Below are 27,778 nucleotides of genomic sequence, written 5' to 3'. Positions count from 1 at the left end.
CCCTTCTAAAACTCAGTCTTGTCTTATATCTCGCAAAAAGGATTCTTCTGCTGCTGTGCTTATCTTTAGTGACATTCCAATTTCTAGGCAAAATGATATATCTCTTTTGGGGATTACCCTGACTTCTAATCTCTCTTGGCACAAGCACATTACAAATATTGCTTCCTCTGCATCTAAAAAACTTGGTTTCCTCTTTCGCTCTCGGCGTTACTTTTCTCCCAAACAGCTGCTCACTCTGTATAAATCGCAAATCCGCCCTGCCATGGAATATTGTTCCCACATCTGGGGTGGTGCCCCCAAAACCTCTCTCAGGCTTCTTGATTCCATTCAGAAGAGGGCAGTTAGGTTAATTAATGATTCATCTCTAACAGAGTCTCTCCACTCGCTTTCTCATAGACGCACTGTTTCTGCTTCATGCCTCTTCTACAGATACTTCCATGGGCACTGTTCTTCTGAATTGGCTTCTATAGTTCCCGCTCTCTCTTTCAAAACAGTCCGAACACGTGCCGCCACCAGCCAACATCCATTTACTGTCCAACTTCAAACCCACAGAACCAACTTTTCATCTTCCTCATTTATCCATTCAACTGCCGTTTTGTGGAACAACCTTCCTTCACACGTGTTTCCTGAAAATTACAGTCTACAGAAGTCCAAATCAAATATCTTCTTTCGTCTTCTCAACCTCCAACTCAAGCACGGTACTGAGTTCTAATACCTCTCGTGTTTGCGGTTTTCATAAAAAAAAATTTCCTGCTAAAACCTGTTCGATCCTTCTCAAATGATAACCTAACCATAATAGACTGCCCAAAATAAAGATTCAGGGCACCACGATCAAACTGGCAACGCAACTCAAGTGCCTTGTGGACATGTGTTTATGTAAGGGGCGGCACCTAGAACGTCAGTTCAACTCCGCCTCGTATCTCTGTGAAGAACAGTATCACTACAAATGGGCCAGATATATGTGTGACGTAGATTTGTGTGTTCTGTTGGACGAGTACCCAGAAGCATCAATCACCTAGACAGATGATTCTGGGTACTCGTCCATACCATGAGAAGGTGGGCCAGTCCCAGTATATCACGTAATGCCTCAAAAGAGACTCTGACCCACTTTATGTTGCCAAAAGATGGGCCAGATTCCTCCGGGGGCCCATTCCAGAGGAAAAGAAAGGAGCGAGAGAGAAAAAATAAATAAATAAAAATTAATAATAATAAAAAAAAAAAGAAAATAATAATAATAATAAAGTTTTGAAGAGCTGAGAGATGATTCTTATTATGCAGAAGCGTTTCCTCTTTTCCCGGAGAGAGAGATCTGGAACGTCAGTTCGGAGCTTCACCCTAAGATCGTCGTAGATTGTACAGTTAAAGAGCACGTGACTCCAATCTTCTGTATTCCCGCAGCTGCAGAGATCGGTGTGATGCAAGCGAAACTGAAAGAGACTTGGGGAGGCCGCCTGACATCCAATTTGGATTTAAAAAGCATCATTTTTGTTTTGATTAATTTTAAGTTTGTTAGCAAATGGTCAGTTAAGATTCCGTTTGCATTCACCTCCAACACTGCACTAGAACTTCCTGACACCACAATTGTCAGGTCATTGGCGAAAGCAAAAATTTTGTAATTCTGGAGAGAGCGGCCCAGCCAGTTTTGAAGCATAATATTCCAGATCAGGGCCCCCAGGACTGAACCTTGAAGGCACCCTCGAAAAACCTTCCCAGAGACTTGGAGGAATTGCCTTGGAATCCTTTTGGACAGAAATCTCTCTTTCACAACTCATGCAACCTACATTCAACAGAAAATAAAAAAATACACAGCTCTTTTGGCCAGAGTGACACCCTGAGATTGAGACCTGAAAAAGAGAACCCTCTCCTTATTCAACGAGACAGTGCATCACGTACGCAGCAGGCATATGGTTCCACAAAGCTTCTACTATTGTCAATAGACTGACTCCACCAAAGGCGTAACCACCCGAAAGTTTCTCCCTCAGATTCTAAAAGTCCACCCAGAATCACCAAAATTGCTTCTCATGGCTTGTTCACCACTTACTTCCTCACGAGGCATGGCTCTATTAAGGGAAAGCTCACGGCTCTATGAATATCTGACAACCCAACCTGTAATCGCGGCCTTCACGAGACGTGGGAGCACCTAATGCACAACGCTAGCTATATGAAGATCTGCACTATGTCCTAATAACAAAGATCCACTATACCAAAAGACCAAGAATTCCACCTCTTGGACAGTGAAGAGGAGTATAAACCCTTCACTGCCTTTGAACAAGATTATTTTCAAGATGGACGACCCTTTCACAAGTTTGATGAGAGTCGACCATAAGCAGATTGGACAACAACACCAGACTAGACCTCCCCTACAGGACTTAACCCAGAAGAGAAAGAAGATGCCACTTGCCAAAATGGAGTTCAATGAAGTGCGCCCTTGCACCGCTACTTTCATTCCTACTCCCCGCCTGATGGATCCTGTCTCCATTGCTCTTAAGAATGCCTTCCTCTTCATCCCCCCTCTGTTGACACTTAATCTCCAAAGACTCGACTACACCCCTATTTTTTGGCCTCTGTCAGGAAGCCCAGGTAACCCTGACAAAGACCAGCTAGAGAACATGGGACTGCGTGACTTATCTCCTAGACGTAGTGGTGGGCAATGTGGGGTCCCACTAGGGGGCCCTGTGGCAGAAAGCCAAATGAACAACACAAAACAACAAACTTCTGGTTTTTACAGAGTGCTGTTTTACCGCATCTGTAGTCACGTGCGTTGAGGGCTGGCTTGCCTAATTTCGAAGGATCACTGAGGGGAAAAACCAGCCACCTCCCCTTGTGACAGAACCAACATAGAGAGGCAAAAATCTTACTAACTGAAACAGTAGGTTACACTTGAAGGAAAGACCAAATGAGTGTTCGTATTTCTGGGATCTCTCAGTGTTCTAAGACAAAAAAATCCCATAATCCTTTGCGTAGAAACAAATTATCATTAGACGTCAATACGCAAGAACCAGTGGGTGTACCGTGGCGCCATCTGATGTCCAATATTCCAATTAATGTAATTTTTAAAAATAATTGCATAGCTTATAAAACCAAGAAACATTAATATTTGGAATAAATATATATTTATTTTTGAAAAAAATATGGCTGAGGTTTCTTAAGACAAAAAGAAGACATTTAAAATAGATAAGTATCTGCAGTTTAATGCGACGAATATATTAATATATATAGTAGTGTTTCACATTTTCAGCACTAGATGGCGGCACTCGAACCTTACAGTTGTACTTTCACACATGTAGAAATCAGTCTTTCTCGAGATTTGTAAAGCGATTCTTTAATATTATTATCTTTTTTTAAAATAATATGATCCAGCGCTTTTGAAAAAAAAAATGAGCGTAAGAGAATGAACTCGTTTTAAACATTAATTAGTATTCTTTCGTTTCTGCAAAAATAATAAAGAAAAGCATGAAAAATTCTTATTTAAATGTGTCAAATTATAAACCACTAAGTGCTAATTATCACATTAAATAACGCACTGGAAATGTAATTATCTAGAGAAACAAAATCTTTCATTAACAGCTCAAAAAAAGGAAAAAGAACTTTAACAAATTCACCTGATAAAAGAAAGGAAGAAACATTAAAAATGGAATTATCAAATATTAAAGAAGACATTGATTCCATTTTTAAGGGTTAAATGAATTAAGAGTGAGAAATGAGCTTATATCGGTTTATTCGCATTTAGAGCAATTATAAACACGGATTTCAATTTAAAGATGCCAGGGGATGAACAAGAAACTAATTCTTCATTTGCAAAAACAAAAAAATTCATTGAAACAATGGTAATTATATTTCAGATGAAACTCTAAAGAGTTGCATCTCAAGACAAATAATTGAGAACATTACAGATCGTTCTTGGGTTTAATTAAAATACTTAAGTAGTTAATGAAGGTCAATATTTCTTGTTAATCTCCCACCGAATATTGGATATAAATATGCATTTGGAATAAACATTGTCTATGTCAAACACCAGCCATTTAATAATGATCTTCAATCATCGTTTATCTTAACAGATACCAGTTTTAATTGGGTTGCTGATATAGAGGATAAACCAATCATTTATTATATTATTTAAATCTTTGATTAGTCGGCTTTTATTTTATTAATTAATGTTTTGTTTTGGCCAAAGCTTATGGCCACTTTATGGATGACAAAGCAACAGCACTTCGTACCAGAATTGTGCAAAAAACCATCATCCTCCCTGGCCCCCGTATTCGTCCTAATCTCGATCCTATTGAGAATGTGTGGGATATAATAGAGAGAATGTAGAAAGGACTAAAATTTGAGGGCAACTTTTTTTCTTGAAAATAATATTTATATTTAAACTGTTCAAGTTTCAAGAGAAGTTTTATTTTCAATAAAGATAGACCATAATCCGATTATGAATTAACTATAAATACGCAAAGCCCTATAAATACGAAATACTTGAAGAGTTTAAGGCATCTGCTGGACTCCATTTTAAGACACTAATCTGCTATTATTTTTGCAAACATCTGTACATTTTTCAGAATATTAATTTTAATATTTCTTATCAGTTATTATTATAATGTTTTTAGAGATTTAACAAAAACGTCTTAATTCCTTGAATTATATCCATAAATTAAGTATATTTTGCGTCTAAGATTTCATAGATATAGTAAGTTTATAGCTCTTAGAATTAAGATTTAAATCTATTGTTTGTGTACATTACTAAGTCGCTGTTTACAGAAGAGATTAATCATTGATTAACTGTCAAACTGGTTATCAGCTCAAGCAAGCGCTGTATGACCAGTCACATAGCTGTCATTTGTAAGAATAGTTTTTAATCTAAGTTGCTAAATCTATGTTTGTTTAGAGAATTCCACCTATTTTCTAAACTCCAATTTCCAAGTCTCTAAATACAATCACTGGAACCACAATAACATCACACATCATCCATTGAGGAAGTAACCAAAATGCAATCCAACCGGCTCATCGTGGTGGTATAACCCTCTACTGGGGGACCAGTGGGTTCTAAAACAGGCTCTTTTTGCAGTCTAATGTGACCGAGTAATCTCTTTGCGAGGTCTTCTGTTTGAAAATGGTGCAATACGAGAGCAACTCATTGCAAAAGCAAGCTTAACCTCGCGATTTATTCAAAACTTCCCATTTTACGATTTTTACTTATTCTATTTATTTAATTTCTTATCCGTTACTTTCTTCTTTCTATTAATTCAACATCTACAGAAATTCGTGTTCCTTCTGAAAATGTTTAGAGAAAACTTCTCCAATAAAAGCTCACCACATTCATTTCCAATATCCACCTTAAAAAAAACAAAAAAAACACACAGCTTCTTTGTTCTCTCCAAAAATTTTAATAACTTCTCATTTTTTTTTTCTTAAGTTAAAAATGTTTTGCCATCAAGTTCATCTATAATTCGATGAATACTTTAACACCCATGTACAAAATATTTAAAGGAAAAAAAAAAAAAGGGAGAAAATGAAATGTTTTCCAATAGCTGTGTTTTAAGCACACAGTTAAGCCTACTTTCTGTATCTGCCAGCAAAAGAGACGAAAAGTTTTCTATTAGCTCTCCAATATGCATTATAACCTTCCTCCCTCATTTGTAACGATTTTTGGGCTTTCAGTAAGTGTTTCTTATCGAATTCCTCTATTTAAAGGATTTCTTCTTTTTCTTTTATATTTTTTTCTGTCTCTTTTAGACTCCAACTCAGTAGGGATCATCACACACAGTCTTAAATATCTGTGAAATATTTCAGCTGTTTGTTAAAAACTTTGTTTGCCTCTAAAATGTCCTTCTTCCAGATCATTTTAAACCGATACATTAATCTTCACTTTACTTTCCTTTTCGTTATTTCCAGTAAAACTTAAAACAGATTTTGGTAAAGTCGTGCATTCTGGCTGCGATAAATCTTTCGGCTTTTACCATTTTTAATCCTCAATGTAATTAAAATAGTTTAAATAAATTATTTCATAGTAATTAGTAAGAAATTTTAGTGAATATATTATTATAAAATGAAAACTACTAAAATAATTTGAAAAAGAAAAAAAAATTGTATATATTTTATATAAATTAATTACACCATTTAGTTTTTTATCGTTCAGGTATATTAAAAACTTGTTCAGAAAGTTCCAATTTTTGTAAATTTTGAATGTGCTCGATCACAGCGACTACTGCTGAAGTTTTTGTAGATATGATGTATTACTTGTGTATTGTATTAAAGCGACACCTACTGGTTTTGTTCAGCTATGACGCGCAATTTTCTTATTGGATCAAAGCGACATCTACTGGTTTTTCTAAGCTATGACGTGTCCGTTACGTGTGTGATCAAAGCGACACCTACTGTTATGTAGGTGTCGCTTTGATCACTCAAGCAACTAATAGCTCAGCAAAGCCGGTGTGTGAAGTGATTTTTCTGAACTGTGATGTTACATATGTGTGTGATCGAAGAGCGACCCCTACTGGTTTTGCTGAGCTATGACGTTTATTAAGTGTGTGACCGACTGATTTTGCTGAGTTGCGACGTATCACTTGTGTGTGTGTGTGAGATCAAAGCGCTACCTACTGGTTTTGATTTGCTTTCAACTCTTGTCTGTTCCCACCATGTGGTCACGAAGTAGTGTATTTTTATTTTTTGTGTGAAGCATCTTATATACCACAAGACCAAAAGTATTCGGCGCTCACTGACGAATATTGTGCCACAAATCCTTCGAGAATACCTATCAGTTCATATATATAAATATTTATCTGGGGAATTTGTTGTGCAGTAGTAGAACGTTGAATCCAGCATGAGTCATGAATGACGTATTACTACTCGTGTGAACCAATCCAATTCGGAGTGATATCTTAAAGAAAAAAGATTTTTTCTTACACTGTATAAATGACACTTCAAGAACTAGAAAGAATATGGTGTGCGGGATGCTTTTCACTGTAGGCTCAGAGTGATATTACCACCCACCGATGAGAGCCAATAAGCTTCGAAACGGTAACCAGGAGGAACTTGATGCTGCCCGGAGTTTCCTAGAATAAGTAACAACAGTCTTCCCTATGGGAGGAAGCGTTGCCTATTCCAGGAGTTCATGAGTGGTGTGAGTTTAAGGAGTTACTATCCTTTTCATTCTTCTACACCGTTTCATTTCTTCTTCCTATCCTACTATTACTTTCCTATACTTGTGTGAGGCAACTCATGGTGAAATACCTCTACAACATTCGATGCAATAAGTAGAAACCCTAGAAACCCACAAAACTCGAGCTGTGCTCTTCTTGTACAGAAATATAAGCAAGAGAGTTTCATTTGTATTGCCGACTATAGGATGTCCCGTAGTACTCAGATTACCAAAGCACCACTTTCAGAAAATCGTTAAGAAAAGAAAAAAAGAACTTCTACTAAGCACGCTAATTAAAGATATCCCCCCATCCGATGCCCCCTCCAGTGAATACTTCGAAACGGTCCCTTTTACTCGGTAATATACTGCGCTGTGGAAATTACAGCAGACATGGAACTAATGCAGACAATTATGGTACACTTGACCGAATAGAAATTATTGTAGCAATTGGAACGCTGCACCCATTGTCTTAAGTAACACGCGTTCTTATCTTCGAAGAAGGCGGAGTAATGTAGCAACATTTTCTCTTTCTTTTAAACGAAAGAGTGTGAATTAACGGTTCGTTAAGCTCAGACTGGGAGCCCCGCTAACATTTAAACGAACCTTTTTCCACCGAACATTGCTATCTCCTTTGCGAACACACCAGATGTTAGCACAATAGCTTGGCTCCATTGACATACGCGTTAATGGCGATGGAAGAACTCTCTCTTTCTTTCTTTCTTTTTTTTTGGGGTGGGGAGGAGGGCGGCTAAAGAAAAATGATTTACTCCACAGAGCAGATAAGAGATTTGGGGATTTATTTTATTGCGAATAGGGATAGTGGAGAACATGTTCACTTTCTTCTTAATGAACCAAAAACGGTTTATGAAATCGTAAATCTTTGACCCTCCCCTTCCGCCTTGTCGGAGCGTCGATTACTGTTTTGTTCGCTTTGTCCAACAGTCCGTACAGAAAACCTATCACGAGAGCTCTGAACGCAGTTAATTCCTCTTAACGTTTCGTTTTTTTCACGAATAAAATAGACTGCTTTGTTAATGTAATCATAAGTCCATTTTGTTATGTGAATATTCTCGAAGAGTTTAAATTTTTAATTTCTTCTTCCAGCACGTGATTGTGTTATCCGGTAAACCGACAAACTGACCTTTAGTACGCATTAAATTAGCAGAAATCTCAGAAAGAGTTTAAGATGTGTTTCTTGGAGAATAAGAAAAAAATCATTCGCTAGGCCTTCTCTTCTTTAGCATTAGTGCGATGTATCTTTATATCCACAATGGGAATTTTGTGTATCTCTTTGCTCTTCTAAGCACCAAAGTCACTAGCTCATGTAAGCGCTGTATGATCAGTCACACAGCTGTAATTTGCAACAGCAGTTCTTGCTCAGTTATGACGTTTAACTCATTAAGAGTTAAACTACACTTATAATGCAATAGGCTTAAATCTCATACACAAACAAACTTGCCTTTAAAACGAGTTGCTCTGGAATTGCACTATTATCGAACACCCTGTTAATCAACCTACTATGAAAACTTGATCTAAATTTTCAGGACTAAACTGCCCCTTATCTGACAGTTGGTGGTTTTTTATTTCGTATATAGCATGGCAGCTCACATCGAACTTCTTTACAACTGTTTGTCTGCCTGTTGCCATTCGAAACCATCGAATGTCTCATGAGGCACAAGTAAGTCCTGAAACAGACTTTAATGCCAGTGTGATATTTTAAACACCTAAGAAATTTAAATCTTTCTGACCATAATTAAAGGATTACTTGCAAGCATCTTATAAAGACAGAAAGATCACTCTTCTTTGCATAGATCCTTAAAAATAAATGTGATCGTAAATGTGTCTGCCTGATTTTAAAGTACGTACCCAAATTTTTGGAGAGTACTATACTTAATTCTTTCTTAATTAAAGTTAATACGAATTAAGCAAGTTGCGTCTTGTGATTTTTAATTTTTTATATATGTTTGCGCAATTTTATTTTTAATTTAGATTTTTTCGGTTAATTTTTAATTTATTACATATTTTACTTTAATTTTTCATTATGAATCTAATTCTTTCAATCTTTTAAATTAAAGATTTAAAAGCTGTTAACTCCGGAAAAAAGAATACTTTTATAAAAATACAGAGTTTTTATATATAAAAACATTGTATCATAAATTAAAAATGAGAAGTCTTAAAATTCTTTTAATTTTGTGAATGTTTTAGTTTTTAATTATAAATTTATTTAAACACCTTTTTTAAATTTTAAGTTTGTTTTGAGTTTTCTTCAAGAACACAATGAAATTGCTAAAACTGAAATGCTCACGTGATACAGTACAGTTACTAAGCAACCGGAATAGTGCCACCTGGTGGAAGAAATACAGTAAAGCAGAAGTATGCAAAATTACTGGAATATAAAAATAATACTGGAATTGTGTTAGGAATAAAGATAACGCCATTTTTAAATTTTAAAAGGAAGTTTTAAAATGTTTAGGGATGGGGAAAACCAGATGAAAGCATTCCCCTTCTGTACAGTTGATTCCTCTGCCTTAGTGGAATAATTTTCAAGTTCACAGAGAGGGGAAAGACTGAACATGTCAGCAGTGTAAATTCCAGCACATCACGTTAGAAGAGGGCTTCAAAGAGAATTGTGAATGGGTCTTGAGGTATTTTCTCCCTGTAGCTGTGCTCTTTAAAGTCGTGTTCTGTGTTTGTGACGAGTGAATCCTCTTCTCAACAGGATCACAAAGTGCTGTTATCTCAAAGTCCAGTTATCCTTCGAGAAAATATTCTTACAGCTTTGAGTGACAAATTCCCACCTTAAAGAAACACTTTTCGTCGGCTCTCTGGGAGGATCTTGGGTATTATTTCTGTTTCCTTCAATGCAGAGCCAAAGACTTGTCTTGTCTTTTTCGATTTCTTTAAGACAAGTGGCTTAGTGCGGTGACTGGCTACATCATCACCTTTGTTCTTATCGCAGAAGTTATTTTCGGAGTGAGGAGCTTGTGTTTTAATACCGAACTGCGGGGGGAGTGCAAATAGGGTTTTATTTGAGCATGGCGTTTATTCAGCTGGTTGTGTTAAATGGTGCAAAAAATGATAGAGATTCCAGATAACTAATTTCTCAGCTATAATCCGTTTAGAGGAATCCAACCGTGGCTTCTTCAGTCTCTTTCCATCGTTCGCTGAATTATATCTTGATCTTCAATTAAACAATTATCTGAGATGGTGTGAGATGATAAATTTCCAGAACGGGGGAGGAGATTCGGCGATGATGGATTGACTGACTTTTCTACTTACTTTCTTAATATTCATGAAGGAGTCCTTGAGGGTGGTTAAAATTGATATTTTTTCATTGGAGCCATCAGTTTATTCAAATTGTTCAATACAGTACTTGGTTTCAGGCAGTAAATGAAAATAGGGGGCACCAATCATTATGGGTTTAGTGAAATTCGCCTGGAAACTCGGGTTTTTCAATCAGCAAACAGAAAATCGACCTCAGAAGACATGCAATTTACAGGCAGTATGCATGGAGCAACATGGCCTTAGTCGCTAATGCTTCTACAACAACGCCATCATTTGTGGTGGATAATAATTAAGAATAAAATACTTGTCCAATTTCCCAATAAAACCGTTAGAGTTCACCCAGTTGAGCACATGTTAAGAGGCTAATTGAAGATCCATGCAATTAGACAAAATGGATATATGGGATAAATGTTTGATATCTTCGGGGATAAAAGTTATTAGTTAGACACAGTGGTCCCTAAACCAAGATAATACATTAAAAAATTTTTCAAACAAGAGAGGGCCTAAGGCAGAACTGTAAGAGACACCGCTGTATAATTGAAAGGGATAGGAAGAAACATAACCAATGAATACTGAGATATGAGCAGTTCAAAGACATGTTGAACAGTTAAAAGCTGAATCTTTGATGCCATAATTAGACAATTTAGTTAAAAAAAGATCAACAGAAGAGTATCAAATACTTTCTTCAAATTAAAATGGATTGTGGCAATAGCAAATATGGTCAAAATAGAGGAGGTTGGATGAAGTCGCCATCCTCCCAACACCGTGTGAAAGAGGCCCAAATTTGAGTCCGGTCGATGACGGAAAGAATTTTTATGGGCCATTTTCAGAACCTGGCTGAGTTAGTCTGTCGAGGGCAACTCGGTTTTTTCTTCCCAAACCTCGGGTTATTCGTCCAGCAAACAGAAAATGTACCACAAAATACAGGCAATTTACAGACAGTACACTCAAAGGACAGAATTCATGGGATACCTGGTTCCTGGGCAACGCGACGCTGTCATCCCTCTCGCTAGTGGACGAACCCACCGTTTGGCAGGTATATAGGTACACTGCATTCACTTAGACTAATTCGATGTCAGTATGGCTAAATGTCGTGAGCTAACCGACTTTGAAAGAGGGATGATAGTAACTTCCCGACGCACGGGTCACTCTCTCGCGGAGGTGGTACAGAAATTGCACTATTCCCGTTCGACAATATCAAGGGTGTACCGGGAATACGCCATTTCCGGAATAACATCTCATCGTGGACAGCGCTGTGGGCGGAGAAAGGCCGTGGATGACCTTGGTCGTCTGTCTCGCATTTTTTCAGCCAACCAGAAAGCGATAGTGGCAAAAATCACCGCCGACTTCAACGAGGGAAGTGCCAGAAACGTCTCCACCAAGACCATCAGGTGATCATTAGCCGCAATAGGTTATGGCAGCCACCGACCCACCAGAGTCTCATTGCTAACACCACGACTCAGGATTCAACGCTTCAATTGGGCAAAAGAACATCGGCACTGGACCTTGAATGATTGGAGACGAGTCTCTTATTCCGATAACTCCCATTTTCAGTTATTTTGAACAGACGGGGGGGTGCATAATCGCGTAAACCGCACAAATATATGCACCCGTCATGTGAACAAGGAACTGTTCAGGCAGGTGGACGGTTGGTAAAGGTCTGAAGCGTGTTCAACTGGCAACGTTGGAACCTCTGGTACGTCAAGACATAGCTCTGAACTGTCTAGGTTACGTGTCCATCCTTGCAGACCATCTGCATCCTTTCATGGTCATCTTGCAACCACAGGGCAATGGACTCTTCCAGCAGGACAATGCGCCTCCTCACAGAGCCGTGGTGACTGGAACATGATTCGAAGAGCATTCCGCAGATTTTACCACCATGGAATGGCCTGCCCGTTCACCGGACATGAACCTTGTGGAGCATCTTTGGGGTGATGTGGAAAAGTCCCTCTGAGCTTTGTGGATCCATCACCCAGGAATGCGACTGCAATATGGATAGCGGTGCAGCAAGCATGGATGGAAATACATGTGGAACTCTTTCTTGACCTAGTGGACTGAATGGTTCATCGTGTGACTGACTTTATCCCGGTGAAAGGTGGGTCTACCCGTTACTAGGTATGTATCCCAAGATTTCTGCCCACTCAGTGTATATACTGAAGAATATGACTTTATTCGCAGATGCTCCTAATATACAACTCCAATTAGAAATACTGGGTTCCATTCTCGTGAAGATGGAATGGACTTTTCATACAGTTGACCAGTTAGTTGTTCTCCCAGGAAAAATGTCACACAATGTGACAGTTTTCACCATCCTAACAACTACGATTTTTATTGTCTCAAAATAGGAAAACCGATCAAAAAATACAACGAACCCTCATATCCTAAACTACCTTTGCGTTTACTTAAAAAAAAAAAAAAACAGCCTTAGATATCCCGATATAAACCGAAGGTCATCCTAACTACTTTATTTATTTTATCTTTCTATTCCTTTTCTTTTTTGCCTTCCCATTTCTCTCTGTATCCTGTTTTCTCTCGCATGTTTTGCTTTTTAAATTCAATCCATTCTCTCTCTCTCTCTCTCTTTCTCTGACACCTCCTTTTCCCCCTTCCCAACACAAACCCTCTTAGTCCGCGCGTGTGTACGAAAAACAAAGATCAATAGCCCCGCCCTTATCACTGCACATCACATGTTGAAGGTATCCTCCTCTAATACACTCATTTTTCGTGTGCGATGAGCTAGGATGGATGAAAAGCATCTTTTCTGAGACAACTGTGCCTTCCAGGCGAGACACCACCTCCGGGATATTACCCGCTATGGAAGTTAACATCCCCCGTTGGAGAAATAACTCCCCATTTTGTTTGACATACCTGATAATGGAAAATCTTACTCAGTCTGAGCTCGTAGATTGAATCTAATCTATCTTGGACGCTTAGAAAGGGCCATATTTTAAAGGGTTTGAATTCTCCCTCGACTCCTAAAGACATTGAAGAATATGAAGACGGATTTTTATTATGTCATTCAAATAGCGAGTGCAGTCGTTAGTGATATTGGAGACAATCTCCCTTCGTAGTTATGCGTAAGGGAGTGCTTTTTCATACACAAAATCGAAGAAAACACGAAATAAAATCCCTTTTTTTTTCGTTCTTTCAGTTCAATGCGGTGGAATGTGATACTCCAAGAATAGAGCGATTAATATCTTTACCCCTGAAGCCTCTAGTGGAACTTTGGAAAAGCGATAAAAAAGAAACAAGGAAATTTGAAGGTTGTGTATTTCTTTAGGGATGAAAAATTGAGATCATTTTGATCGATCGATTTATTTTTCGTTTATTAACGTACACAAATCGATCGATTGATTTTATATTCATGCAATGTACTACGCTAATTTTATTTAGTCCAGTTATACAGTCAAATTCTAGTGTATATGCAAATTAATCCAGTGTGCAATGTACTTCCCCGAACATGAAGATGTTCTTGAAGTCCATGATGTAGCAATGCTTGAATCCATCTGCGAAGAAGGTTTTCTCTTTATGAAAACATGCCTGGTTGGCATCCATTTTCCATCCGATGGTGACGTCATTGATGCGTTAGGAAAATGGATGCCAGCTATATATTTTTTGAAGTTACGAAATAAGTCAAAGTTCGATGGTGCTAAATCTGGTGGAATTGGTGGATGGTCCAAGATCATAAAGCTGCAATCATGCAAGGTAGCGAAAGACTTATGAGCAGGTGCGTTGTCTTGGTGGAACAAGGCTCTTTGCTGAGTTTCCTCGTCTTCCAATAGTAATTCAATAGCAACACCCTGTCAGAATCCCAAAAAACGATACCATCACTTTGCCAGTAGGAAAAATCGACAAGGCTTAATTTGGAAGGAAGGGAAACTGTATTTTCACTGTTTAGACTGCTCCTTTGTCTCTGGCCGAAAGACTGACTCTCGTCTCATTCATGGTCACAAACCTTTCTTGAAATTTTGGTGGATCTGCTTGCAAATTATGGAAACATTCACTTCACAATTCTTGTGCTTTTTTGATCTGCTCTTAACAACTTTGGGACCCATCGTGATGACATCGTTTTCATTGCGAGAATCTTCGTTATTAAGTAATACACACGTTCAGATAATATCTTCAAGACGCTGGAAATGTACCGAACTGCCGCTCATTGATAACCCATCACCACATCATGCACACCATTAATAACTGCTGGAGTGATGGACGTTGCAGATATTCCAAAGGCTCTCCCCACCTCCCTTGTTTAAATACTGCTTCCCACTTGTTAATCATGGAACAAGAAAGGGTATCTTGCCCCCTCTGGTGAAACCATATCCTCATGAACTGCCCTTGGCATTAGCCCCTTTTTTTCCTAAATATTTGATGACTGGTTTTATCCACCTTTTCCCATTCACAAAACTTTGTTGAATTCAGGACCTGCAATTTAAAAAAAAAATCATTCCTTATTGCAACTGCATGAAACTTGGTGGATTACTATTTGAAGTGTCATTACACCCATAGAAGCTGGACTATTGCAAAGCTGTGGTTTGACGAATCCAGAATCCAACTTTTGCCTTTACTCTAATGATGCCGAGCACGGAGTTCACACGAAAAGGAAAGATATATTTCATCCACACTGTATGCAAGGTTTTGTAAAAGCTAGTGGTGGGTCAGTGAAGCTTTGGAGATGCTTTAACTATTATGAAGTGGTTCCCTCCCTTGAAATACCAACCAGGATGAACCAGGCTGGCTATACAAATATTCTGGATGATCAGGTTGTGCCTTTCGCTGAACATTTATGGAACATTCATCATCTGGATATTCCTGTATTCAGTGATGGAAAAGCTTCGATTCATGGTGCCTCCACTGTTTAATATCGGCACGAGGAACTGAAGAAATGGTAGAGTATTTAAATTGGCCAGCCAAATCGCCAGATTTCAATCATATTGAGAAAACATGGACTATCTTGAACAGAAAGTGAAAGCACAACAGCATCTACAAAACTTGAATAAATTACCAACTCAATTGTTTCAGAATGGCCTAATATTGATGTAAACTGTTTAAGAGATCTAACTGAATCCCAACCAACGAGAATTCGTGAAATGATTCATATGAGCAGAGTAGTTATATATTATTAATCGAAAAATGATGTTGGTGACTAATTTTTAATCCGGTGTCTGTATCTTACGTGTTGTTGTAACTTTTGGACACCAGTGTACTTTGTGGTGCGTCTTAGTTGAAAGCTTTTAGTGGTGTCGAGGGGAAGAGTAATCCTGTCTTTGGAATATGTTTCAGTGCAAGTAAGCTGGTTGTTTTGTTATAGACAGAATTTTGTATTAAAGATAGATTGTCTGGATGATGGAAGAGCAGTTCCCAAAAAAGGAAAAAAGACAGGATGATTACTGCCAGATTTTCCTATTGCCTGCATTGCCTGTTGCATGTAGATGAAATCGCAGATTGGAGACAGTCTTCCGTGTATCCTCCTGGTACCGAATACGTTTAGCAATGATCGATGACCTCAGAAATGATGGCTCTCTGTCGGTTAATAATGTCTTCGGAAATTATTTTGCAATCTGTTTTCATTAAATAGACTGGACGACAGTTTTGGAGTTCTGTCTTATCTCCCATCTTGGGGATTAAGCGTGTGATGGTGGTTGTGACTGAACGCTGCATGTCTATAGGATTATGCTTGTTTAAATATTTCTAGGAAAACAGCGATTGGTACCAAATATTCAAATATGGATCCATCCAGATCTGGAGATTTGCATATGGGGAGAGGTTTTCAGATTGCTGCATCTTCTTGTCGGTTGTTTGATTTCCTACTGTAAAGTGTGGTGGATATTTTTCAATCCTAGAGGGATTTATTCAATGGTCTTCGGAGAGGTTCATTGTCTCTGAATTATAGAGATAATGAACAGCGATAGAGGTAGATTCACTATCGCTGAACCACAGAGGTGTGAGACATAATGGTGTCTATAAAGTATAATTTGAGTTTCGTAACAGGTTGATATGAATCAGATCCGTTTATAAAACGAGGGTGATAGTAAGGGAATGTTTGAGTTACTGTATTTGGCGAACTCTAGGTGCTGGAGCTCAGCAAATACATCGACTATTTCAATGCCCCTTACAACTTTCAGGGTATTTCAGGGTACTCATTTTGGGTATCTCTGATTGAGTATGTTTCGTTAGCCTTGAGTGCACTGAACACCTATGTTGTTAATAGATGAATGGCAGACAGATAGATTTAAAGCGTGTTCTAAGGTTAGTCTATGTACTTTTACTTCTCAGATTATGACCGGCTAACTCAGTCCTGGTCAAACCTGATAAAGAAGCCCTCGTGGATCCTTTCCAAAGGGATGCTGGAAACTGAGATTGAATTAGGTAATTAACGGAATTCTTTTTATTTTAACTTTTCCACATATTAAACCTCATGACTTAAGACTTAACTTTCGATCTTTTTTTCAATCCGATGTACTTCAACTTCGTTGGCAAATCTAAAGATTGATTTTCTTTTTTTGGTTGGAATGAGTTCCAGTACATTATTACTCAATAATTTCATTTATATTTGTTCACTGAGAATATCAGTTTTATTTCGAAGTTCACAGAACAGCAGACCCATTCAAATTCGGATTTACATTTACAAACAGCACCATCTTACTCTTAATTCTTCTACTGGAAAACAACTTCCTTGGAATTAGCTGGTCGATAGGTCAGAGACAGTAAAGAGATTTGCTGTCTCTGACTGGATGATCACCATTAATATACCGTTTTCCCCAGAACTGTTCGAAACCATCACGACACAGCATTCCTTTGACTTTATAATGCCTGGTTTGTCCTGCTTTCAACCTCTGAAGAAACTATGGTCTGGCTGCTTCGATTGTTTCTTTCTAGTTTAAAGATAGAACGAAAGAATAATTCATTTGTTGCCGTAATCGGATTTCTCTTGAAAGCTACGAATGCACCCATTTTGGTCCGGTGATATTAAGCCTGTAAGTACTCTATTATTAGCGTAAAGCCACATATATAAGAGCATCGAACAGGGGACAGTAATTCGCTACAGCTGCACACCCCTGACTTATTGGAAATGCACAAATATAGGACCGGAGACAATTTCTCCAGTCAGAAACTTAAACTCAGCAGAAAGTTCGACTTCCTTTTTTTTTTTCCAGTGGCTATTATTACCAGAGGGCAGTCATCACAGAGAAAAATTTCGTCCATGTAAATTTTGCTGATTCTCCTTTTGCTGAATCGGCAATTTTTTTCTCTACCTTACAACCAGCTGTGACATTAAGCTTTTCACAAAGGAAGGGAGGGGTTTGTGTCAGCATTCTACAGACTTAGAGGAAATAGGGATACTACAGACATTTCTCCTCTCGTTAAAATAAGGATTAAGGAGAAAACAAGGCTACATATGTGGATCAGAAACATTCTACTTTTCAGATTCGAGAATGGAGGTTGATTTGGTCTTTTCTTCCATTTAGAAGTATATTCATCCTTTTGTAAAGTATTTTAAAAGAAAGTCATATTAAAATTAAAGGAATAGGATTGTCTAGTAATTTATCCTTTTTGTTATTAGCCTTTAAAAGTTTAGATGCATCCGATTCCCCAAAATTAAATAAACATACAAGTTCCAGGAGAAAGACAAACTATCAATTTTAGTAAACATTTATGTAACTTAATTCGAAAGAAAATAATAAGAAATGTTTTGATTTTGAGATCTCAAAATAATGAGATTAATAAGAAGAATAATCTCAAAATCTCATGATTTTGAGAATAATCTCAATTTTGATTCTAAAATCTCTTTTTTTGATTCTAATAATCTCTTTTTGATTCTAAATGATGTACCTCTTAGTACATCATTTAGAATCAAAAAGAATGAAATTATTGTTTGATTTTAATGGTATTATTTTTTTTGTTTTATAAATATTTATCATAAAAATATTTTTTTAGAAAAGAAAATATGTATAGTTTATTTTATAAATTTAGAAAAAAAATTATCCTTATTTTAACACTCTATATTATATTTTATATTAAAAACAGCAATAATTATGGTTTTTATATAAAGATATCGATGACGTCACTAATATAGGCTTTCTAATATGGACAATCGTCATTAATATAAACAATCAAGCATAAATAATAGTTAATAAATAAATAAGCAAATATTAAGATTTAAAATATAAAATACTATTTGTCACTCTATATTGATAAAAATATTAAAATAAAATAATAATAGAATAACAGTATGTTAACAAGAAATATATATCTTTAATAAGAATTGTATATTTAAATATATTTAATAAATATACTTAATCCAAAAGAAAAACCTCAAATTATTTTTTTATTTATTTATTATCGCAACAAAGCGAGAAGAAACTATGAACGTTCCAAGAGCGCCACCTATAATTTTACATTTAATGGTGGTGAAGGAATTTCGAATTAGTTTATTTAGTAGAAAGAAAGTTGGCCATCTCAAGGAAAAGTTCAGGTTTAAATAGTGTTCGGTTATTTATGTACTCTCTGAACGACTCTACACAAAACAACTTCTGAGTCTTAAAAGAAAGTAGGGTTATGGATGACAGTACTTAATTCCTTCCAGTTTCTGTTTTTATTTTTCTTTCACAACGATCTACATCTAAGAAAAAGCATTACTTTGAGAAAGGGGAAAAAAAGAAGTCTAAAAAAAAAAAAAAAAAATCACCTATTTAGAGAAGTTTGTCTTTTTTTTTTTTTTCTTGTTTCCCCTAGTTTGAGAAGAACTCCAATAACTGCCACCTGTTTCGAGTCAAACCCATCCGAAGGTAGCGCGTGCTCGTAGTACGGGAGAGAACGCTATCTCGAAGGTACACAAGAGGCCGGTCGATTATCTTTATCCCATTAAGTTCTAATAACGCAGAGCACAGTCCAGCTGCACGTTATTGTTTATTGGTGTTCTTAATGGCCGCCAATAAGTGAAGAGATAACAGCTAGTGATTCAAAAGATATAAGTGTGGCTGACTTCTCCCATTAAAAATTGTTATAATTTATGGTAGCAGTGATTTTTGAACGAATGTATTTTGAGCAGTTGTTAAAATAAATTCATTTTTGAGTTAGGCGAAGTGCACATTTCCCTTTTAGCAATAACTGCAGAAAAGCGCCAATTTTAAAGATATTGCTCAAAATCGTTACAAATTCATTTGCATTATGCACAGTGAAGGGCCTAGTGTAGATTTCATTTCACCGGTTTCCATGACAACTGCACAAAAGAGCCAATTTTTAATTGCGAATTCATTTGCATTATGCACCGTGAGGGGCGTAGTGTAGATTTCGTTTTTTAAGCAGGTGGTTTCCATGACAACTGCAGAAAAGCGCCAATTTTAAAGATATTGCTCAGATTCATTACAAATTGATTTGCATTATGCACTGTGAAGGGCCTAGTGTAGATTTGCCTAGTGTAGATTTCATTTCATCGGTTTCCATGGGAACTGCAGAAATGAGCCAATTTTAAAGACGTTGCTCAGAATCATTACAGATTGAATTGCATTATACACCGTGAAGGGCCCAGTGTAGATTTCATTTTAAACCAGTAGTTTCCATGACAACTGCAGAAAAGCGCCAATTTTAAAGATATTGCTCAAAATCGTTAAAAATTAATTTGCATTATGCACCGTGAAGGGCCTAGTGTAGATTTCGCTTTTTAAGCAGGTTTCCATGACAACTGCAGAAAAGCCCCAATTTTAAAGGTATTGCTCAGAATCATTACAAATTTATTTGCATTATGCACCCTGAAGGGCCCAGTGTAGATTTCATTTTAAACCAGTAGTTTCCATGACAACTGCAGAAAAGCGCCAGTTTTAAAGATATTGCTCAAAATCGTTAAAAATTAATTTGCATTATGCACCATGAAGGGCCTAGTGTAGATTTCGCTTTTTAAGCAGGTGGTTTCCATGACAGCTGCAGAAAAGCGCCAATTTTAAAGATATTGCTCAGAATCATTACAAATTTATTTGCATTATGCACCCTGAAGGGCCAAGTGTAGATTTCATTTTATCGGTTTCCATGGAAACCGATAAAATGAAAGAGCCAATTTTAAAATGAAAAAGAGCCAATTTTAAAGACGTTTTTCAGAATCATTACAAATTGAATATGCACCGTGAAGGGCCCAGTGTAGATTTCATTTTAAACCAGTAGTTTCCATGACAACTGCAGAAAACGTTTTTTTAAGATATTGCTCAAAATCATTTCAAATTCACTTGCATTATGCACCGTGAAGGTCCCAGTGTACATTTCAATTTTAGCAAGCGGTTTCCATGACAACTGCAGTAAAGCGCCAATTTTAAAGATATTGCGCAAAATATTACAAATTCATTTGCATTGTACGTAGCGAAGGGCCCAATGTAGATCTCAATTCAGCGGTTTCCATGACAACTGCCGAAAAAAGCCAATTTTAAAGAATTTGCTCAAAATCGTTACAAATTAATTTGCATTATGCACCGTGAAGGGCCTAGCGTAGATTTCATTCTTAGCAAGCGGTTTCCATGACAACTGCAGGAAAGCGTCAATTTTAAAGATATTGCTCAAAATGAATTCGTTTGCATTATGCCTCGTGAAGGGCCCAGCATATATCTCATTTTTAGAATTCCATAAAAAGAGAAGCATTTCTTTAAAAGAAAGGTGAGTGGGGAAGAGAAATCAAAATATAGAAAAAAAATAAATTAAACGTTAAACGCATTATTTAAGTCGTTTTTATTGATTTATTTATTGATTTAGAGCAGAATCCTTCTATGAGGTGTATTTAATCATTATTTGAAGGGAAAATAACTAATAAATGCTTAAAATTTATAAAAAAATACGAAAGTCCTTATTTTATAAAGAAGTTTATTTTTAAAAATTCGCACATAAATTTACTGTTTTTTTTTTGTTTTTTCCTATACAGTTAATTGATTTATATCTAAAAAGTAATTAAAGGTTAATTACTAACACCGTTTTTTTTATATTGATTCTTTAATTTATTTTCGAAATACACGCATTATAAAATTAATTAAAATTAAAAATAAAATGAATGAAATTAAATAAATTAATATAAAAGTTAAATAAATTTAAAAAAATAAATAATAAATAAATGAAATAATAATTCTTTTAAGCGCGTTAGAATATTTAATTTTTTTTTAATTTGGAGTCGAATAGATGGACATTTTTTTAAGCTAAGGGGTGCTTAGAGATTCTCGATAGTGTTCCTACTTCCAGATTATTTAATTTTTTTATATTATAACTTAGAAATATTTTTATTACTAATATAATTTCTGCTTTGAGGAATATCAAAATTGGTCCTAGATCTAATTAGAAAAGTTTATTTTTGGGAATAAACAGCCAAGGGACTGCTCCTAAGGACTCTCCACACCGTTTTTTTTGAGGATGCTGAGTTGCCACATCGCTTATTTCGAACTATAAATAAAAGAATAACGAAGACACTCAGTTGTTGATGAACTAAGGGCAGGACTATGGACTTTTCACCCTTTGTGTAATATGCGATTACAGAAAATTCTTTCTTGGGTCGAGACACTTGAAGACTGATACTCAGTCTTCAAGATGGATAGCATGTAGGAAGACAAGAGACAGTTCTGTGTATACTACATCAACCTGTCGACCATGGTCCAATTTCGTGGTTAAGTGCTGTCAGAATTGATAATTTTTAACATTAGGGATATTTTCGCATTTGGTTCATTCAACAACATTAGTGGTCTTTTTATTTTAAAGGCATTCGAGAACATACTCGGTAACAGATGGCGCCACAAGTCCAGAACGCTTAATTTTTTCCTAAGTGGTTGCTATTATAACCATCTCTCTCTCTCTCTCTCTCTCTCTCTCTCTCTCTCTCTCGCAAGTTCAATCCGTTCTTGTGCGCGGCACACTAAATCTGGCATTCTCACGTTACCTGAGCTCTAGGGGAGAGCAAAATAAAGAAGATTTAGCGAGGATGAGACACGAGCTTTGCTGATCTTTCTTTTTGTTCACCTCCATTCTTGTTTCATGTTACTGGGCTCAATTAACTGACCACACGATAAAACTTTCACTCAGATTAAAAGAAAGAACAATAAATCCAGCAAATTTTTCTGATCTGAAACACCTTTTACTGCAAAATAACCAGCAGTTTTCTTCCAGAATTTGTTTCATTTCGAATAAATAATTACTAAAATATGAATCCCATTCGAAAATGTGCGAATTCGATTCACCGAATACTGGAATTGTTGAGTAGTCGGATTAGCGATCGGCAGACGATTTTAATTGGTCTGTTGAGTAGTCGGATTAGTGATCGGCAGACGATTTTAATTGGTCTGTTGATCAGCGCACGATTGATATTTGGATAAATGATTAGCAGACGATTGAAATTGGAATAAGCGACCAGCAGACGATTGAAATTGCAATCAGCGATGAGAAGATGATTGAAATTCAGATGCGCGTTCAGCAAACGATTGAAATTCGATTTATCGATCATGGTTGCTGCTAAAGAAATTGTATTTTCGTTTGACCGCTGTCCTTTTTTTTCTTCCCTATTGTTATTTAAGAAGAAAGTCCCGGTAACACAATCTGATAGCCGGAAGCGTATGTGGATTTTGTTCCACTGTCTGACAGTACCATTTTGTCATCTCTCCAAACGAAGCGGATTCTTTTGCTCGTGTTACAAAAAGCTTAGGAGAAGTTAATCAGATGGATTTAGAAGGATTACACGGGCACTTTCTATGGGCTTTGTGATATTTTTCGGTCCTGTATCCTCTCTGTAACAAGCTGTGAAGTTCAGTAAATGATTATAGATTAAAACACGTCAAAAAAAAAAAAAAAGAAAAAGGATACAGAAGTCTGTGGATTTGTGCCAAGCCACAATTTAGAAATCCTTCTATTAACCCTCCCAATTTATCAAACTCTCTCCTATTCTTTCGCCTCCAGCCTACAGTTGATGGTGGTAAGAAAGCGAACGAAAATCTTTACAAGATCTATTGGATAGGTTAGATGCCATACCACAAGTATGGTGTAGAGTAGAGAGAAAGAGAGAGATGGAGAGAAGGAAAGAGAGAGAGAGAGAGAAAGAGAGAGATGGAGAGAAGGAAAGAGAGAGAGAGAGAGAAAGAGAGAGAACGATTTATAGGTAGAGAAGGAAAGAGAGAGAGGGGGAGAACGATTTATAGACAGAGAGAGAAATAATTATAGAGAGATAGAACGATTTTTAAGTAGAGAGAGAGAGAGAGAGAGAGAAAGAAACAGGGAGAAATGAAAAGTGAAAGAGGGAGAAGGATGTAGAGAGAGAGAATTATATATAGATAGAGCGATTTCTAGATAGAGAGAAGGAAAGAGAAAGAGGTGGATAGAGAGAGTAGAAAAGAGAAAGAGGTGGATAGAGAGTAGAAAAGAGAGAGAAGGAAACAAAGAGATGGATAGAGAGTGATAGAGAGAGGGAGAACGATTTATGGAGAGAGAGAGAGAATGAGAGAAAATTATATATAGATAGAATGATTTATAGACAGAGAGAAAGAAAGAGAGCGAGTGAATAAATAATAGATAGAGAGAAGGAAAGAAGGACAGAAAGAGAGAGAGAGGTAAAGAGAGAAAAGGGAGGAAACTTGAGAAAGAGAGAAGAAAAGAAAGTGACAATCATTTATAGATAGAGAGAACGATTTACAAAGAGCGAGGGAGAAGAAAAGTGAGAGAGAGAGAGAGAGAGAAAGGAAAGACGAACAGTAGGACAGAGAGAGAGAGAGAGAGAAGGAAAGACGAAAAGTAAGAGAGATAAAAGGAATGAGAGAGAGGGAAAGAAGGAAAGAGAGAGAGAGAAAGAAAGAGAGAGAAAAAGAAAACAGAAAGAAGGAGAAGGATGAGAGAGAGAGAGAGAGAGAGAGAGAGAATTATATACAGCTAGAGCGATTTGAAGATAGAAAGAAGGAAAGAGAAAGAGGTGAATAGAGAGAATAGATAAGAGAGCGAAGGAAACAGAGAGATAGACAGAATGAGAACGATTTATGGAGCAAGAGAGAAAGAGAGAGAGAATTATATATAGATAGAATGATTTATAGACAGAGAGAAGGAAAGAGAGCGAGTGAACAAATTATAGATAGAGAGAAAGAAGGAAGGACAGAGAGAGAGGTAAAGAGAGAAAAGGGTGGAAACTTGAGAAAGAGAGAGAAGAAAAGAAAGTGACAATCGTTTATAGATAGAGAGAACGATTTATAAAGAGCGAGGGAGAAGAAAAATGAGAGAGAGAGAGAGAGAAAGAGAGAGAGAGAGAGAGAGAAAGGAAAGACGAACAGTAAGAAAGATAGAGAGAAGGAAAGACGGAAAGTAAGAGAGATAAAAGGAATGAGAGAGAGAGATCACACGATTTATAGATAAACAGAGAGAAGGAATAAGTAAGAGGCAGAAGGGAGTGATGAAGGTTCATGCTACATTTATTTTCCGCGAAATTTATAGACAGAAAGATGAAGATGAATAGATAGAGAGGTTCAGTTGGAGATCAGCGAAGAGGGAGAATTAAAGATGGACCGAAAGGTAGAAAGAGAGGAAGAGAGGATCTATACAGAAACTTAGTCTATCCCCGATTGTCCAGAGCGTTTGTGAAATAATTTTACCCGACAATGTTCAAAATGAGAGAGAGAGAGAAAGAGAGAGAGAGAGTTACAATGAACGTACGAAACAAAGAAAAACAATGAAGTTCGTGTCCTCCTCCCCTTACTTTCTGCCTTTTGTGCCTGCTTGTACATGAATTGAGAAGCCTCCACTTGTCAGCGAGAGCGGCACCTCCACGTGTTCGATAGAAAGAACGGCATTTTTCCGTTTTAACGGAAGCACACGGACTCCAATTAAAAGAAAAAAAAAAAAAAAAGAAAAAAAAATGTTAAAGTTAATCGTGCAGAAGTAAAACTGAATCATTACCGAAATGGTGGGGACAGATCCTGAGAAATCTAAGGATTGCATCTCGGGGAACATTAAAAAGTGAAAACAAACAGCACCTGTAATGGACTCCAGGTTCCTTTTATCCGACTTGGATTTCTATCGATCATAGAGACCCGTTAATCCGCAATCCGGATAATCGAGAAATATATATCCAGCGCCGGCTGATAATTATAAATAGATTATATTTTCTCTGTTTATACGTGGACAGAGGAATTTTAGAGACAGTTGGATAGATAAAAGAAAAAAAGATAAAGAGAATGATAGGAGAGAGAGACAGAGAGAGAGAGAGAGAAAGGAAAGAGATATTTATAGATGCACAGAGAGAGAGAGAGAGCGAGAGAGAGCGAGCAGAACTGCTCTTGTTTATCGGACTCCAATGTGCCTGTTCGATCTAAAGGAACCAGGGGATTAAGAAGGGATTTCTAGTAATGTCCGGGATTCTCTGAAGTGCCCACCTCCTCTTCACCTTTACACCAAGGAGAAAGAGAGGTGACGCGGCAAAGTTCATACTGAAAGGGGGGAGAGAGGGTAGGTGAGTTGTTCGGGAGTTTCGAAGAATAATCTTGATCTTAGCTTTTCTCGGCGAGGCAGTTGCTCTAGACAAGAGAACGCAAGTTCCTCATTAGGTCCCCTCCTCCTCCTCCTCAGTACTCTGTAAGATATGTGAGAAAAATTGGATGTCGAGGCTTGTTCCTTTCAATAGCGGGATCGACTTAACAAGACTGATATAGACGGCACTGTCACTAAATCCGAAGATTAAGTCCGATCGAGGTTGTCGGGCAAGGCACAAGACGACAGGCGTCATTAAGATAGCAATACTTTCATGACCACTATATTTGGAAGACGGGTGTAAAAGACTTTATCGATATGACAGAATGACAGCTTAGAATGACAGCTTAACTTTAAGAAAAAGTGACTTTTTTTTTTCTTATTTCCAGACCTAAGAAGAAGAAATTGGTTTTGGCTTCAACAAAAGAGCGCTAATTCTACAACAGCAATAGAAAGAAAGAAAGAAAAGTTTTCTAGATTCCACCCCAAAGAACGTATTGGAATCGTAATTCCACAATGCAGATAGCCATTAATTTGTTTTCTCTTATGAAAAGCGTATGAAAGAGAGAGAGAAAGAAATAAAATAAATCGAACGAATGTGAAATTCTTTTCTGTTCCATTCAAAAAGCGCAACACTTATTTTAAAGCTCGCAACGCGTGACCAACAACCCTTGCCAAGGCCATTATTCAATTCATCTTTTCTTCAGCGCCTGGATTTTCAATGTATTTATTTGTTGGAGCACCAATAGAATTGCTCACATAATATCCTCGTGTCAACGCCGAAAACGAAGACGGCACTAAAGAATTTTGATCTCGTAGCTTCGGTCGTACGTACGGAAGCGAAGCGTTCTAATAAAAACATGCAAATTCCGTTGTTGGAATTTTAATTTTGATAACTGAACCCGTTTCTTGGAATTATTTTATCATTTTATGACTTTAAAACTTTTATTTTATCGTTCTTTGGTTTTGATGTTTCTTAGGAATTGTAGTAGAAACAATAAACAATAAATAAATTAATTTTAATAATTTTTATACGTTAATTTTGATAATTATCAAAAATTGTAATTTTTTCCAATATGGCTGCCAGTTTTGGCACTGTGAGGATAAATTAATTAGTATTTAGAATTTTATGCAGAAAATAATGTTGGAAAGGAAAAATGTTTAATAGTTTCATAAATATTAAAAGTTATAATTAATAAATTCTACTTACTGAAGAATAATTTAATAATTAATTGTATTTAAGCTTTTTCCAGATTATTGATTATTTTTTTACATAAATATAAAATAATTCTGAAAGATTTCACAGAAAATGGGACAATACTGCCATCTGGTGTTACATTATCTATCCCATTTCAATGAGGCTGAAAGTAACATATTTTGGGCTATTTTCATTTATCAGTGAAACTGTAGGCGTGACACCAGATGGCATTATAATCGCTGCAAGCTACATTTTATGTTTTGATATTTTACAGAGCGAGATTAAAACTTAATAAACATAAATTTATTTAATAAATAATATTAATAATTAATTAAATTATGATTTATTGTTATGAATAAGAGCACCGTTTTAAAAATTAAATATCTTCATTTTTTATTCAAATAATCGGTTTAATAATTTTATAAATATTAAAATTTATAATTAATTAATAAAGTCACTGAAGAACAATTTCATCAGCGAGTGGCATTTAAAATAATCAATTTAAGCTTTTTCTAGAGCATTGATTAATTTTTATGTAAATTTGGAATAATTCCAAAAGATTTCACAGGAAATTAGACAATACCTCCATCTGGTGGTCATTATCTGTGCCATTTCAGTGAGACTGAAAATAAGGTATTTTGGGCTATTTTATCTGTAAAACTGAAGACCTGACACCAGGTGGCATTATAGTCGCTTCAATCTCCATT

The sequence above is a fragment of the Mastigoproctus giganteus genome, chromosome 14 (assembly GCF_048544385.1).
Source record: "Mastigoproctus giganteus isolate SK-2022 chromosome 14, ASM4854438v1, whole genome shotgun sequence".
Lineage (NCBI taxonomy): Eukaryota > Metazoa > Arthropoda > Arachnida > Uropygi > Thelyphonidae > Mastigoproctus > Mastigoproctus giganteus.
This window is presented reverse-complemented; position numbering follows the sequence as displayed.